Source organism: Otolemur garnettii, unplaced genomic scaffold (genome assembly GCF_000181295.1).
Source record: "Otolemur garnettii isolate 467f Iridium unplaced genomic scaffold, OtoGar3 scaffold00013, whole genome shotgun sequence".
Taxonomy (NCBI): domain Eukaryota; kingdom Metazoa; phylum Chordata; class Mammalia; order Primates; family Galagidae; genus Otolemur; species Otolemur garnettii.
The window spans coordinates 30,823,608-30,836,847 of NW_003852408.1; the positions used below are offsets into that span (position 1 = coordinate 30,823,608).

Below are 13,240 nucleotides of genomic sequence, written 5' to 3' on the forward strand. Positions count from 1 at the left end.
TTCTTGAGAAAAAATAAATATAAGACAGTGTCTTATTTTCGGGGAAACACAGTACATACCTCAGTGCCACACATCACTGTGGTCACCTTTGAAGTGCTCCCCTTTGCAAGGGGGACTCTTGCCAATCCCTACTCCACCCTTCAAAGCAATTTTGGAACTTTTTTCCTAGAATGGCCATCAGAGCTGTCATCGTATTACCCTTGATGTCCTGAACGTCATGGAAATATCTTCCTTTCAGTTCATAGGAGGCCTGATGAGGTGGAAGAGTGTTCCATATAGTTACTTGTTTACTAACTAGAAACTCCCTCACAGACAGTGTCAGGTGAGCTGGTGCATTGTCAGGATGCAAGGGAGTTGGTGGTGAAAAGTTCAGGTCGTTTCCATCTAATTTTTTCAGGAAGCTTTTCTAGCACTTCTATATTGTAAATTTGGTTAACTATTGAAGTCTACAGCCATACCACCCTGAACGCTCCGCATCTTGTCTGGTTAACTGTTCAGTTGGTATGAATTCATTATGAACAATACCTCTGATATCAAAAAAGATTAGCAACATCACCTTGACTCTTGATTTGAACTGACGGAACATGTTTGGTGATGGAGAATTAGCCAACTTTCACCGCGTACTCTGATGCTTTGTTTCAGGGTCGTATTGGTATACCCAAGTTTCATCACCAGTGATAACATGGCCCAAAATATCATCTTGCCTCTCCAAAAGGTCTTGGCAAACTTTGACTCTCTTTTGTTTTTGTTCATCGGTGAACTCCTTCGGGACTATTTTTACACACACCTTTCCTCAGGAGAAGATTTTCCTATCTATTTCTCTGTCAGTGTTTACTTGGTCAGCTATGCCTCTTACACAGCCAGCCAATGATTTTGACACACACTTCTATGAATTTTTGCAATGTTTTCGTGAGTTCTGTTCATTACTGGCCACCTTGACCTCTCTTCATCAGTGATGCTTTCTCTTCCCCCGGAAAAATGTTAAATCCATTTGTACACTGCCATGTTCTTCATGGTATTATCTCCATAAACTTGGGCTAACATGTTCCTGATTTCACTTCCACTCTTGCCAAGTTTAAAAAGAAATTTAGAGTTTGTTTATTGCTCTAATTCAAGCTTTAATATTCTTTGGACAGCACACAAAAGCATGCAACAACAATGAACACCACTTAGTAAGACAGCACCACACATCAAGAACAGATGCTGATACACCAAGGTCATGAAAGGTGCCAGAGCTCTTTGTACAGTGCTGCCAAAGAAAGTGCATGGGGTCAAGTTCACAAACTTAATTGTCAGACCTCGTACATACAGTGGCATATTATTCAGCCTACCAAAGAAGGAAATCCTGCCACGTATGGCAACGTGCATGAACCTTCAGGACATAATGGCAAGTGAAATAAGCCAGTCACAGGGCAAATACTATATGATTGCACTTATATGTGGGACCTAAAAGAGTCATCCTCATAAAAGCAGAGAGTGGAATGGTGGTTTCCAGGGCTAGGAAGAAGAGGAAATGGGGGGTTGCTGATCAATGGGTATGAAGTTTCAGATGCAAAATAAATAAGCTCTACAGGTTTTGTGCCTATAGTTAACAATACCACATTGAACAATTAAAAACTTAAAAGGATGAATGAATCTCCTGTGAAGTGTTCTTTACACAATAAAAAGAAAAGAAATGGAGATTTGAAATTATCTCAGACATACTTTTAAGGCCACCATCATTTGCCATCTCCAGCAGTTGATCCTTTTGTAGCTTAGACAAAGTCAATTCACCTGGTTTCTTCACAAGCAGATCATGGATCCATTCTCTCCCTGTTTGGGGGTCTTCTGTGGCTGAAAGTGATGCCCAGACTCCTCTGAAAGCTGAGATAGGTGACCATGCACCAGCTGGGAGAAAGAAGGCCCTGGCTTGGTCTCTTTCAAAATCTCTACTAATGTTTGGAACATGTCAAAAATCCCCACGTCCACTCGTACCCTCATAATTCCAGTCTGGCTTTGAACGCAGCCCCTTTATCTGCCAACTTAAACACAGTGTTGTTCTCCCCTGAGGACACAGAGTGGGTTTGTTGAGCAGGTTGACTGTGTCACACAAGGAACAAGTTTTATGATCCATTCTATGTCACTGATATGTGCTCCAGGGGTGACTGTTTTTCTAAAAGAAATCTCTTGAGCAGCTCTCATAACTCAGACAGCATGGTCAGTGAGCTACCTTGAGAAATCCGCCCCCCTTCTGTGTGTGAGAGAAGACACGTGTGCTCCGTGTCCCTCTCCTCACAGAGCTGCATGAATGGACATGAGTTAAGGGCATGCACTTTAATGTGGTTGATAATTTCAGTCACATTCTGAAAAATATTCAGGTGACATTTTTCAGCTAGCCAATATTTCTGTATGGGTGACACAGTACGTAGACTCACGTACTGTGAGTGACCTCCTTTACGTGAGTAGTGAAACCAGAAAGCCGTCCAGTCACGGCAGCCACTCTGTCCACGCACATACCAACACAAAATGCCCAGTTCAGTTCTCCTGAAACGTAACGTTCAAAGACTGAATTGTTCTGCAGCTGTGGTGTTGGCTGGCGACTAAAGCACACATACGTAGCCTCATGCATGCGCTCCTCCTGAAAATTACACGGCACCAATACAAGCATTGTCGCTTTGTCAATGGCCTTGGAGTCTTGTCCACCAGGATTATGCACTGCAGTGACTCATTAATCCTAACAACTGTGCCTCAGTGTCCTCTGCTGTCTCATCAGTCCGTCTCGTCGTGGAGCTGGCTCAAAGAGGAGCACGGGCCACCTTTGAACTGCGGTTTCTCGTAATAGTTCACCGCAAACGTCCTTAGCAGCAGGCGGGATCAACTCTTCCCCAACAGCAAAGGGCTTCTTAGCTTCAGCAATGCAGGCGGCCACTCGGAGTGACACTCTCAGGGCAGACACATTGGATGAAGTGCTGGCCTTCAGTAATTGCTTCTGTTCTTTGTGTTCATGTTTTTTTCTTTTGAAAAACTCCAAAGGCTTGTCTTTTAATGCAGAGTGTTTGGTCTCTATGTGGCAAAGCAGAATTGAAGGATTCCTTGGCTTCGCTGGATAACTGGTCAGCAGACATTATACAAACCTTTCTCGGAGTATGCGAATCACCCACTGCAATGAACCCATGATTTAAGTCAGACTCTTGGTATTTTCCTTTAAATCCAGGTTTCATTTTTGTTGGCAATCTTAGAGATTTCTGTTGTCTCATCGTTGGGTCTTTCCCCTTTTTCAAAGAAGCTCTCTGGTGATGTTGGTTTTTCACTCGTTTTTCTAGGATTAGCTTGTGGGCTTACCAAAACTGTGACCGAGACAAGTGTGCAGTGTGGGGAAGAGGCGTGGACAAAAGTGGTAAACAAAACAACGGGCAGGCCATGCCCAGACGGAAAGAAATGTCAGAGTTGACTTAAACCTGTCACCAGATGCAGCTGTACAACTGCAGTACATCAACTCACTTGCCACTATAAAGGCTGCTACCAGAGGCAGCTTTACAATTAAAGCGAGATGCTCCCTCGCCACTCTAAAGCCTGCCACCAACTACAGCTTAATTGTCACTTGCCACTCAGCGATACGGTTTTGATTTGAGTCTGCAAGCAATTGATTATTACGGTCTCTGTGCAGTCAAACCTCTCTGCTAATGATAATCTGTATTTGCAGCTGCTCCCCAGCACGCAAGCATCACTGCGTGCTCAGCTCCACCTCAGATCATCAGGCATTAGATTCTCATAAGGAGCATGCAACCTAGATCCCTCACATGTGCAGTTCACAGTAGGGTTTAGGCTCCCATGAGAATTTAGAGCCCCGCCTTCTGACAGGAGGCAGAACTCAGGTGGTGATGTGAGCCATAGGAGCTGCTGTAAGTACAGATGGAGCCTGGCTCCCTGCCTGTCGCTCCTCTTGCTGTGTGACCCGGTTCCTAACAGGCCAGAGACCCTACCAGTTCGTGGCCCGGGGCTTAGGGATCACAGATCTACATGACTTCCCTCATTTGGTAGATAAAGACACTAAAGGTAGGAGAGTTAACCCAATGTACAGAGGGACACAGTTTTCATTAGAATTAGCAGGTCCTTTTGTTACTTGCGATGTGGTTAGAAACAGTATACTTTTAGTAGGAAGTAAGATTGCCAAGTCACTGTTTAGAAGACACCCACACTGACGGCAGTATGGCTTGATCTGCTTGGTAAGGGAAAGGAAATTCTAGTTTGTGTTATTAATTTGTGAATTACTTTAGAAGAGTGGCTCTTAAACTCTTTATTTACTCTTTTTTAGTAAACATAAAAATCACATGCTTTTATCATGGTGAATTCCAAAAATAGGTATTTCAACTTCTTTTTAAAATATGTATAAAACTTTGTCTCAAGCATTGTAGCAGCTATGAAAATCTGCTTTGGGAAGCTCAGTTGACAGCCCTGCTACTGTCCTCTGGGTCCCCCCATGCACCCCAGCCACACTGCCCCGGGGTGCTCCCCATCAACAAGTAAGACAGTGAGGTGCTGGAAAAAGCTTCTTTCTGAGGGGCTCAGGACTCCACAGGGCAGCCTTGGCCTGAACACTACCCTTATCAGCCTGTAGAAATGTTCTTTTTTTTTTTTTTTGCAGTTTTTTGGCCGGGGCTGGGTTTGAACCCACCACCTCTGGCATATGGGGCCAGCGCCCTACTCCTTTGAGCCACAGGTGCTGCCCAAAATGTTCTTTTTTTTTTGAGACAGAGTCTCAAACTGTCGCCCTGGGTAGAGTGCCATGGCAACATCACAGCTCACAGCAACCTCCAACTGTTGGGCTCAAGCGATGGTCTTTGTATTTTCAGTAGAGATAGGGTCTTGTTCTGGCTTAGGCTGGTTTCAAACCTGTGAGCTCAGGCAATCCACCAGCCATGGCCTCCCATAGTGCTAGGATTACAGGCGTGAGCCACTGCGCCTGGCCTACAGAAACTTTGTTAACACTTTGCTGCACATTTGAGAATCTTTCTACCTTCCTTTCTTTTTCCACTCCTGTCTTCTTTTTATTAGAGATGGAGTTTCACTCTGTCACCCAAGCTGGGGGACAGTGGCACGATCATCACTCACTGCAGCCTCCATCTCCTCGCCTCAAGTGATCCTCCTGCATCAGCTGCCCCAGCCTGCCCCATCGCTGGGATTACAGGCATATGTCACCCTGCCTGGCTCCCTGGCCTTTCATAGACGGCAGATCTTCACAGAAGGCTGAGGACTCTCCCTGTCTGCTCCAGCCTTGTCCCCTTCAACTTTTACAAACACTAGCCTCCTCTTCCCCCCACCCACCACATCTCTTCTAATCTCATTTCATCTTGGCATCTGCTTCTTGGAGGACTCAAATGAACAGAAATATTTTTTTCCTTAATCATATCTGTCCTTTCCTCACTGATATTCTAATACTTGTTTCAACCAGGGAAGGCATGTCCCATTTTCTTCTCCCTCCTTATGAATTGAGAATTACCATTATAGAATTTTGGCTAAGTTATTTAACCAGATATTGATTAATTAGCAAATACTTGGGGGAGCATAAGGGTCTATATGGCATTACTATTATAGGCGCTACTAGGGACACAAATGAAAAGTTCACTAGGAGCTTTCATAATCAAGTGTGGAAAAGCATCTTACAGAGAAAAAGTAGTTTTAACAAAAATAATAATACAAGCAATATACTTTTAAGTGTTAAATCTATCCATGTAAATCTATCAGTCTGTCTATTTTTTCAGTGTGCAAGGTCAGGAAAAAAGAAATCATTGTTGCAAACTAGTCATTTTTTAATCTGTAAAAATTGGGTAATTTAATATGAAGGATCATTGTGAGAAATAACAAGAATGGTGCTAAAGTATCTATAAATCCCAAGGGATTGCCAACAGAAGTTACTTTTTCCTGCCACCAATGGATTTCATTTTTGACATGCTTTTGTATTCTTCGGCATTAACCATCTGTCTTCTATATCCACCTCTCAGCCACAGAGTGAAAGGGGCTGTGATTCAAAGCTGAAAGGGGTGGGGAGCAGGAGAAGCAGAAGAGAAACGCTGTGAATTCCAATCAGGTAGCTCGGTCAAAGCAATGTGATGCTAATCCTGCAATAGTAAATTTCTTCTTATCCCCTGAAACCAATGCTGACATTTCCATTTATTCATTCAGCTCCTTTAGACTCCCTGTCAAATCTCTCCTGGTTGCCAAGCAACAGAAACAGCAGTTCTGTACATAAGCATTATGCAACAACTATTGTCAATGTTTCTCCTTTCTTTGAAAGGGAAATTTAATGACCCTTCCCTATGAGAAAATGATGACAAGAACCTGTCCCCAGTGAAATGTGTCTGAAAGCTGCGTGGTTTGTGTTCTTGCTGTTTGAATCCAAGGATTGGGCAGACTGGACTTACACGCTCTTGCAAAATTATGAAATTAAAATTTGCTCCAAAGCTTGCATGATTTGGTCTTTCAAAACAACTGCATAGCAGTTAAAACTTGTCTCAAATCCCATGAAATGAGTTTTCTAGTAAATGGAGTTAATATTGTGAAGTTGCACGATGATGGGTTTCTTATGTACACTTACTTTCTCTGATCCTGCTAAAATCTCTTTATTCAAATGTTCGGGATTTCCTGACCATACTCTCACACATAAAGACTTGAACTATGTTTCAGGACTCATAAAACACAGATCAAGACAGTCACAGGAATAAGTGTATAAAATAGTATACACTTATTATAAGATAATAAACCATCTGCCCGTCTGTTATGGTCATATGCTGGGACACCAAGACATAAACACGTTCTATCTCAGTCCTCTGAAGAAATGACACCTCTTTGGACAAGAGACTCTTCTCTCCTTCTCTATTCCTCTTTCTCATTTTGATGATTCTATACGATTATTGTTTACTACCCAATTTACCTCCATAACTTTAACAGCTCTAAAAGCCATTCGCCATAAGTGGCAAGACTCAGCAGTGATATTACAGACTGAGCTATTGCCCACTTTCCATGCCATCGTATCATCTAGTCTCACTTTTTGTGGGGCTCAGCAATAACTACTCAAGTTTGAAAAAGTCAAGTCCACTTTTATGTTCTTTCTCTCATTTGGGCTTTTTATTTTTTTCTTTCTAATCTTGGTTCTCTGGGAGTTTATATTTTGAGTTCCAAAAAAAAAAATGCTAATTAGCCAGAGCTCCTTTTCCACTTTTAATTGTAAAATGAACAGAAGAGCTCCCCCTGTGCAGCTTATGTCACTAACAGCTCATAAAGCAGGTCCACCTTTATGACTGTATTTGGTGACTGTGCGAGGCAGGTTTTATTATCATGTCCAATCTAAAGATTAGGAAACTGAGGCCCAGAAAAGCAAAGTGGCTTATTTTAGGGTGTTCAAGTAGAAATTGAAAAGCTAATAATCTCTGATGTCTGTCTCCAAACTTCACACTCTTTCCACAGCCTGACTTTGTTGGCGATCACTTCCCAAGTGCACTGGATTCCTTAGGGATCACTTGCTCGAATTAGTTATTAATCCATCAAAGGACACTCAAATAAATAATAAAAATGAAAAGACACTCAGCAAATATTAACCCCATTTACAAACAAGGATCTCTTTTACTTTCCCTCACCAGGTTTTGTTGCTGACTCATATTCTTTTTGTGTGTGTGACATGGAGATTTTATTAAATTCATATTTCAGTGTCTGTAAGTAAAATGTCTTGCATGTAGTCACACTCAATTATTTGCATATCTTCGATGGATGCTTTAATGTTACAGTGGCAGAGCTGAGTAAGTGTGATAGAAACCATTTCACCTGTAGACTGCTGACTTATATTCTATTTAAACTGATTTATAATAATGTATGACACTATCTGACAAAAAAATTCTATTTTGTCTATACCAGTTCTAATAATCCTCTCTTATTCAGTGGAGAATTTCATTTAAAAATTTGTAAGTCTCTTGTAGGTTGATACCCACACATTTCACATAAGAAATAATCTAATGGTCACTAGCAAGCCCTCTGCTTAGCTTATCTATAAATTTCTAGGGTTGCAGTTCTTGAAAAATACATGGAGAGAAGAGGCGTCAAAAGTGAATATTCCCTAAATATAAGATCCTCAATTAACCTAAAGATTTTCTTCTGATAGCTCTTCTTAATAAAATGAGATTTGGGGATTTTTTTTTTCCGCCTTTCATTTTACTGATGTATTTTGGTGTGGTAGGACATGATGGGTTACTCACAAAAGGACTTAATTTGTCATTATGAAACTTATCTGAGACCACCTGTATTGGATAATTGTCTCCTAAAGAGGCTACTATTCTGTAGGACCACAGGTAGTCAACCGAAGTAACCTAAGTTTCTGTTTTTAGAAGCAATTTAAGAATGGTTTATTTAATAGCAAAGAGAGTACTAAAATAAGATGACTTTTCCATTAACCTACATTTCATTTTTCAAGAAGGCTTAAGATTTTGCAAAATATCGTGAATGGAAAATATAGTCTCTGAAGAACTTAACTATTCCAGCAGGCATGCTCATTCATCCATTATTCATTCAGTTATCTAACTCTAACTGGGAGGTCAACTATGTATCAAACCCAAGAAAAGCAATAGTAAGACCAATCTCTGCCTCCAAGGAGCTCACAATCCCACATGGGGAGACAGAATGACAACTAACAATTGCATCACTTAGAATGACAGCCATGACGAAGGATGCAGAGTACCCCACTGAGGCACAATACAGAGAACAGAAGAGGGGCAAATAATTCAGACAGACCAAGAGGAAGGAGAAACAGCTCCCACAAGTAGGGCTGGGTCCCCGAGGAGTACCTCCCAGGCAGAGGCAACTGCCTTTGCAAAGCCTGGAGCAGACACAGTCAAGGCCAGGCTGGCTGGGCTGAGGGGGCGCGTGGATGTGGTGGTACAAGGGTGCACAGGGAGACTGGGTCTGCTTGTGCACAGAATCTGTGTCCTGCTAAGGAGGCTGAACTTTGACTCCAATCACACTCCCAGTTTAAATCCTTGTAGTTTCAATACAACAACTTAAAGACACTTTAAAACAAAACCATTAAAAAGAGTTGTCAATTTTATGTTTCAGTTGTCTGGAATGTTTTAAGTCACTGGCTCCTGCTTTGGACTAAAAGCTGCATGAGGACAGAAATTAAATTACTTCCTCATCAAAGCACCTGCTCTGCTTCAACTCACCCAACAGTGGACCCAGGAGAGAGAACCGATGAGCTCATTTCTACACCAAGATGTACTATTAGGTATTTAATTCCCCACACTGCTTGACTAGATTAATTGTATCGAAAACACCTCAGAGGTCTGTTCTCTGATCTCTAAAAGCTTACAATCTAAGACATAACACTTACTGTTATTCTCAATTTTCAGAACTGAAATGTCATTGCTCTGTGTGACGGATTGAGAAACAAACTAATCATAAAAAGGCCATAAAAGCTAATAACTAAAGGAAGTGTAGGCAAATAAATCAATGTAAAATTATAAATGATCAGACTTTTCAGTTATTTGTTATGATTTATTTTACTGAGTTGAAAAATCTATTAACCTTTTGGCATGGGAAGATGGAATTCACTAATTGAGTTAGATGCTGAGTTCTGCTTTCATTGTCATGCAGATTGACAATATTTACAACTTAAACATCACCCTCTTTCAAAATAGTGCCAACACTTTGATAAGTTGCTGAAGTGTGGTGGGAAAACACCATCCACTGTTAATCTTCACACGGGTATCTGACAGTGCTCGTGACACGTGGATGAACGCGGTGCCCAGGACGGAGCGCGGAGTGTCCACACTGAACCTGTGTGATCTGTGCGCTGACAGATCAGCCTGTTGCCCCTGCGGGCTCCATGCCACCGCTGTTTTGGATAAGACACTCTAATGTTAACTGCTGAGCCTTCCACATTAGTCTGTCCACTAGCTGCGCTTTGCAGGATCATTTGCTGAGTCTGATTTTTTAAAGTGTTTTTCCTTGCCCGGATCCAACTTTTGAAGCTGTTCTATCCATCCATCACCTGACATTTGGAAATGGGCTACTCTTCCGGCAGCACTGTGGTGCCCAACCTTGCTTCTCAAATTAGGGAATACGTATGCTCACTTGAGTGCTTAACTGTGAGTCAGGGGCTATATAAAGCCATATGAAGACATAAACGAGGCACATCTCTCTGCTATTGTTTACTCAATGGTCAGTAAGTTTGTAAAGGTAGAGAAAACAAACTCACTTTCTCTCGCTATACATGCTCACAACATGGAAAACTTCTGTGACCTGTGGTCACCAAAATGTGTGGGGATTTCTCCCCATCAGACCATCCTTTACGCTTGGATTCTTCAGCAGACTCCAGCTGGGTGTCCTCTAATTTAACTCAATTTCATTATGTCTACCTGGAGATAGCATCAGTTCTCACAGGTACGAGCTCAGTCCCACAAGACTTTCCCCCACAGCACATACAAATACAGCTGGCTCCCCCATCCACAGATGCCACATATCTACGTAGGATTCAACCAACCAAGGATGAAAAATATTAGAAAAAGTAAAATAATAGAGAGTAACAATACAACAATAAAAGTAACACAAAATAATATAGTTAACAACTACCGAATTTACATTGTATTAGGTATTAGAAGTAATCTAGAGATGATCTGAAGTATACCAAAGGATATGCGTATGTTATATGCAAATGCCACTTTATATGAGGAACTTGAGCATCAGTGGATTTTGGCATTCATAATGGTCCTAGCACTAATCTCCCTTGTATTCTGAGGAACGACTACAATATGTGTCACTTATACTTTTGACCAACTGGCTATAAATTATGAGTTCCCACAACCCCTCCATTGAGTTCTACTCTACATGCTCCTTGACTGAGGTCGGGGCTGCTTTTCCATCTGAATGCCTATGGCTTTTGCACCATCATGAAGTCAAAAAATCTTAAGTTAAACCACCACAAATCGAGACCATCTGTAATTTGCTAGCGTGGCTCATAGAACTCAGGGAAACACTTAGTCTACTGGTTCATTATAAGGATATTATTGATGTTAAGGTTATCAATGAAGACCAGATAGAGAAGCAAAGAACAGGAATGTGAGAAGGGGCTGGAGCTTCCAGGCCCTCTCTGGGCTCACCACCCTCCAGAAACCCCCATGTGTTCAGCCCAACTGAATCTAGTCCTTTTGGGTTTTCATGGAGGCCTCATTACATAGGCACGATTGACGACATCATTAGCCACTGGTGACCAACTTAGCCTTTAGCTTCCCTTCCCTCCTTGAAATTTGGATGAGGAAACTGAAAATCCCAGCTCTCTAATCACCTGGTTGATCCCTACAGCCCACCTAAAGGTCGACTCATTAGCATGCAAAAAAAGCACACCGTTTTGGAGATTAGGAGTCCTATGTGAAAATCAAATGTATATTTCACAATGTCACAAAGTTAAAACAGTTTTATATTAAAATAATATGGAAAGTATTATGGAATACAATGGATAGAAAATTTGCATCCATTTTTAAGATAACATATAATACTCCAAAGAAAACATACGTTGGTGGAAGTTAGTTTTAATCATATCCCCGGAGAATTAAGGTAACAAGTTTGCTCTTCTGTGCCCTGCGGATATCTTGGCAGCAAATCTTAAGCAGCAGTGTGCAGAAAGAGCACAGGCTTTAGAAATAGACACAGCTGAGTTTGAATTCCCACTCCTGTATCTTTCTTAAGAGTTTGACCTTGACCAAGTTGAGTTTGACCTCAAGCTTCCAGTGTCCTCATCAAACAAGAAAGTTGTTTAATATGAAGATTTTATAAAACATACAGCATAGTTGCTGATAGAGCCAGTGTGAACTTTTAAAAACATGTCAGATCAAGTCATGCTCCTGTTTAAAACCTTCCAACTGCTTACTCTTGCCTTTTGAATACAGCCCCGTATGACTCCATCATGGTGTTCTAGACCTTTTAGTATATGGATACCCTTTGTCTGGTGAAGAGTACAGGGTCCTTCTCAGAATAATGTTTCAAAATTCATACAATAAATTATTACAAAGGAAAGCACTCATGTTGAAATAGTTAAAATACTAATAAAGCCAAAACTTACACTCCAATAGTAAATGTACTTTTCTATTAACACATCAAATCACACAATATAGCGGCAGTTTCTGTAATTACAGTAATTTCGAAGTACTGATGAACAAACAACATTGCAACAAATGTAATTTGATATGAAAATATCTGTGATTTCTAGTCATGAAAGTCAGGCTACTACCATGGCTTATTTTTTTCTTTGCCTACATTCATGAGTGAAGGAAATGTTAAATTTCATTTAAATGTTAGCAAAGATAAAAATGTTTTTATATTGAAAGATAAAAATATATTTGTTCCCATCCAAGTTCATTGTTCTCATCAAAGTCTCTCCGAGGTCTATGCACCGAGTAAGAGCCAGCATTCTAAGCAGTATTCTTGAGCCTCACCTCTCATCATCACCCCTTCTGCCTACCACACTCTGGCCACCCTGACCACTTGCTCTTCAACAAGACCACCTTAGGCATCTGCTTTTGCCTTTGGGATTCTCTGCCCTTGGATCTTTGCATGGTTGTGGTTGTTTCTCTCCTGTAGTTTTTAGTCTCAGTTGACCATGGCCCTGACCACCCATGTGAAGCAGCACCCTCCCTGGTCTCCCCTTTGTCACCCCTGCTGTGTCTTCCCCATAGCAGTCACCCCGTCTGACAGGACTGTGTGCATCTGCATATTCCTGTCTATCCGTGAGGCTCATGGGAGCAGGAGCCTCATCTACATGTTCCGGGCCATATCCCCAGCAGTTGGGTCTAGCACATCTTTGTAAGTGAAGGAAAAAAATACTGTGGAAGCATCAGTATTACTTCTGTCATCTTTCATTCCATATTTTTTGGGACAAACTCCTGCCCTCAAGTGGTTTCCGATCCAGTGGGAGCTGGGGTGGCCAGCTGTGGAAGGAGGCCCCAGCCCTACTTGGGCTGTCCCTCCTGCCTGCACAACCATGAGCAAAACACCCCTAGGGACCCAGGTCCTATGGTGCCGGATGGCTGGGTTGGTCTGTGGTTTATGATCCTTAGGAGCTAACAGTTCAAGGTGCCTTATATGGCAGGTGACGGATTCTGACCCTAAGTGGAGGAAGCATTGCAGACTTGGGAGGGCTTTGAAGGGTAATCAGTCTCCAACAAACGACCAAGGGGCGGCTTTTTCACAGTCATGAACTCTTAGGGTTGAAAGAAACTCCAAA

At 41.8% G+C, this 13,240-nt stretch overlaps 1 protein-coding gene across 8 annotated transcripts in view; it reads right to left on the reverse strand.

The window, feature by feature from the left end:
• Positions 1-13,240, reverse strand: part of SPATS2L (spermatogenesis associated serine rich 2 like) — a 167,702-nt gene that overhangs the window by 73,644 nt on the left and 80,818 nt on the right. The gene's annotated exons all lie outside the window — the stretch shown is intronic.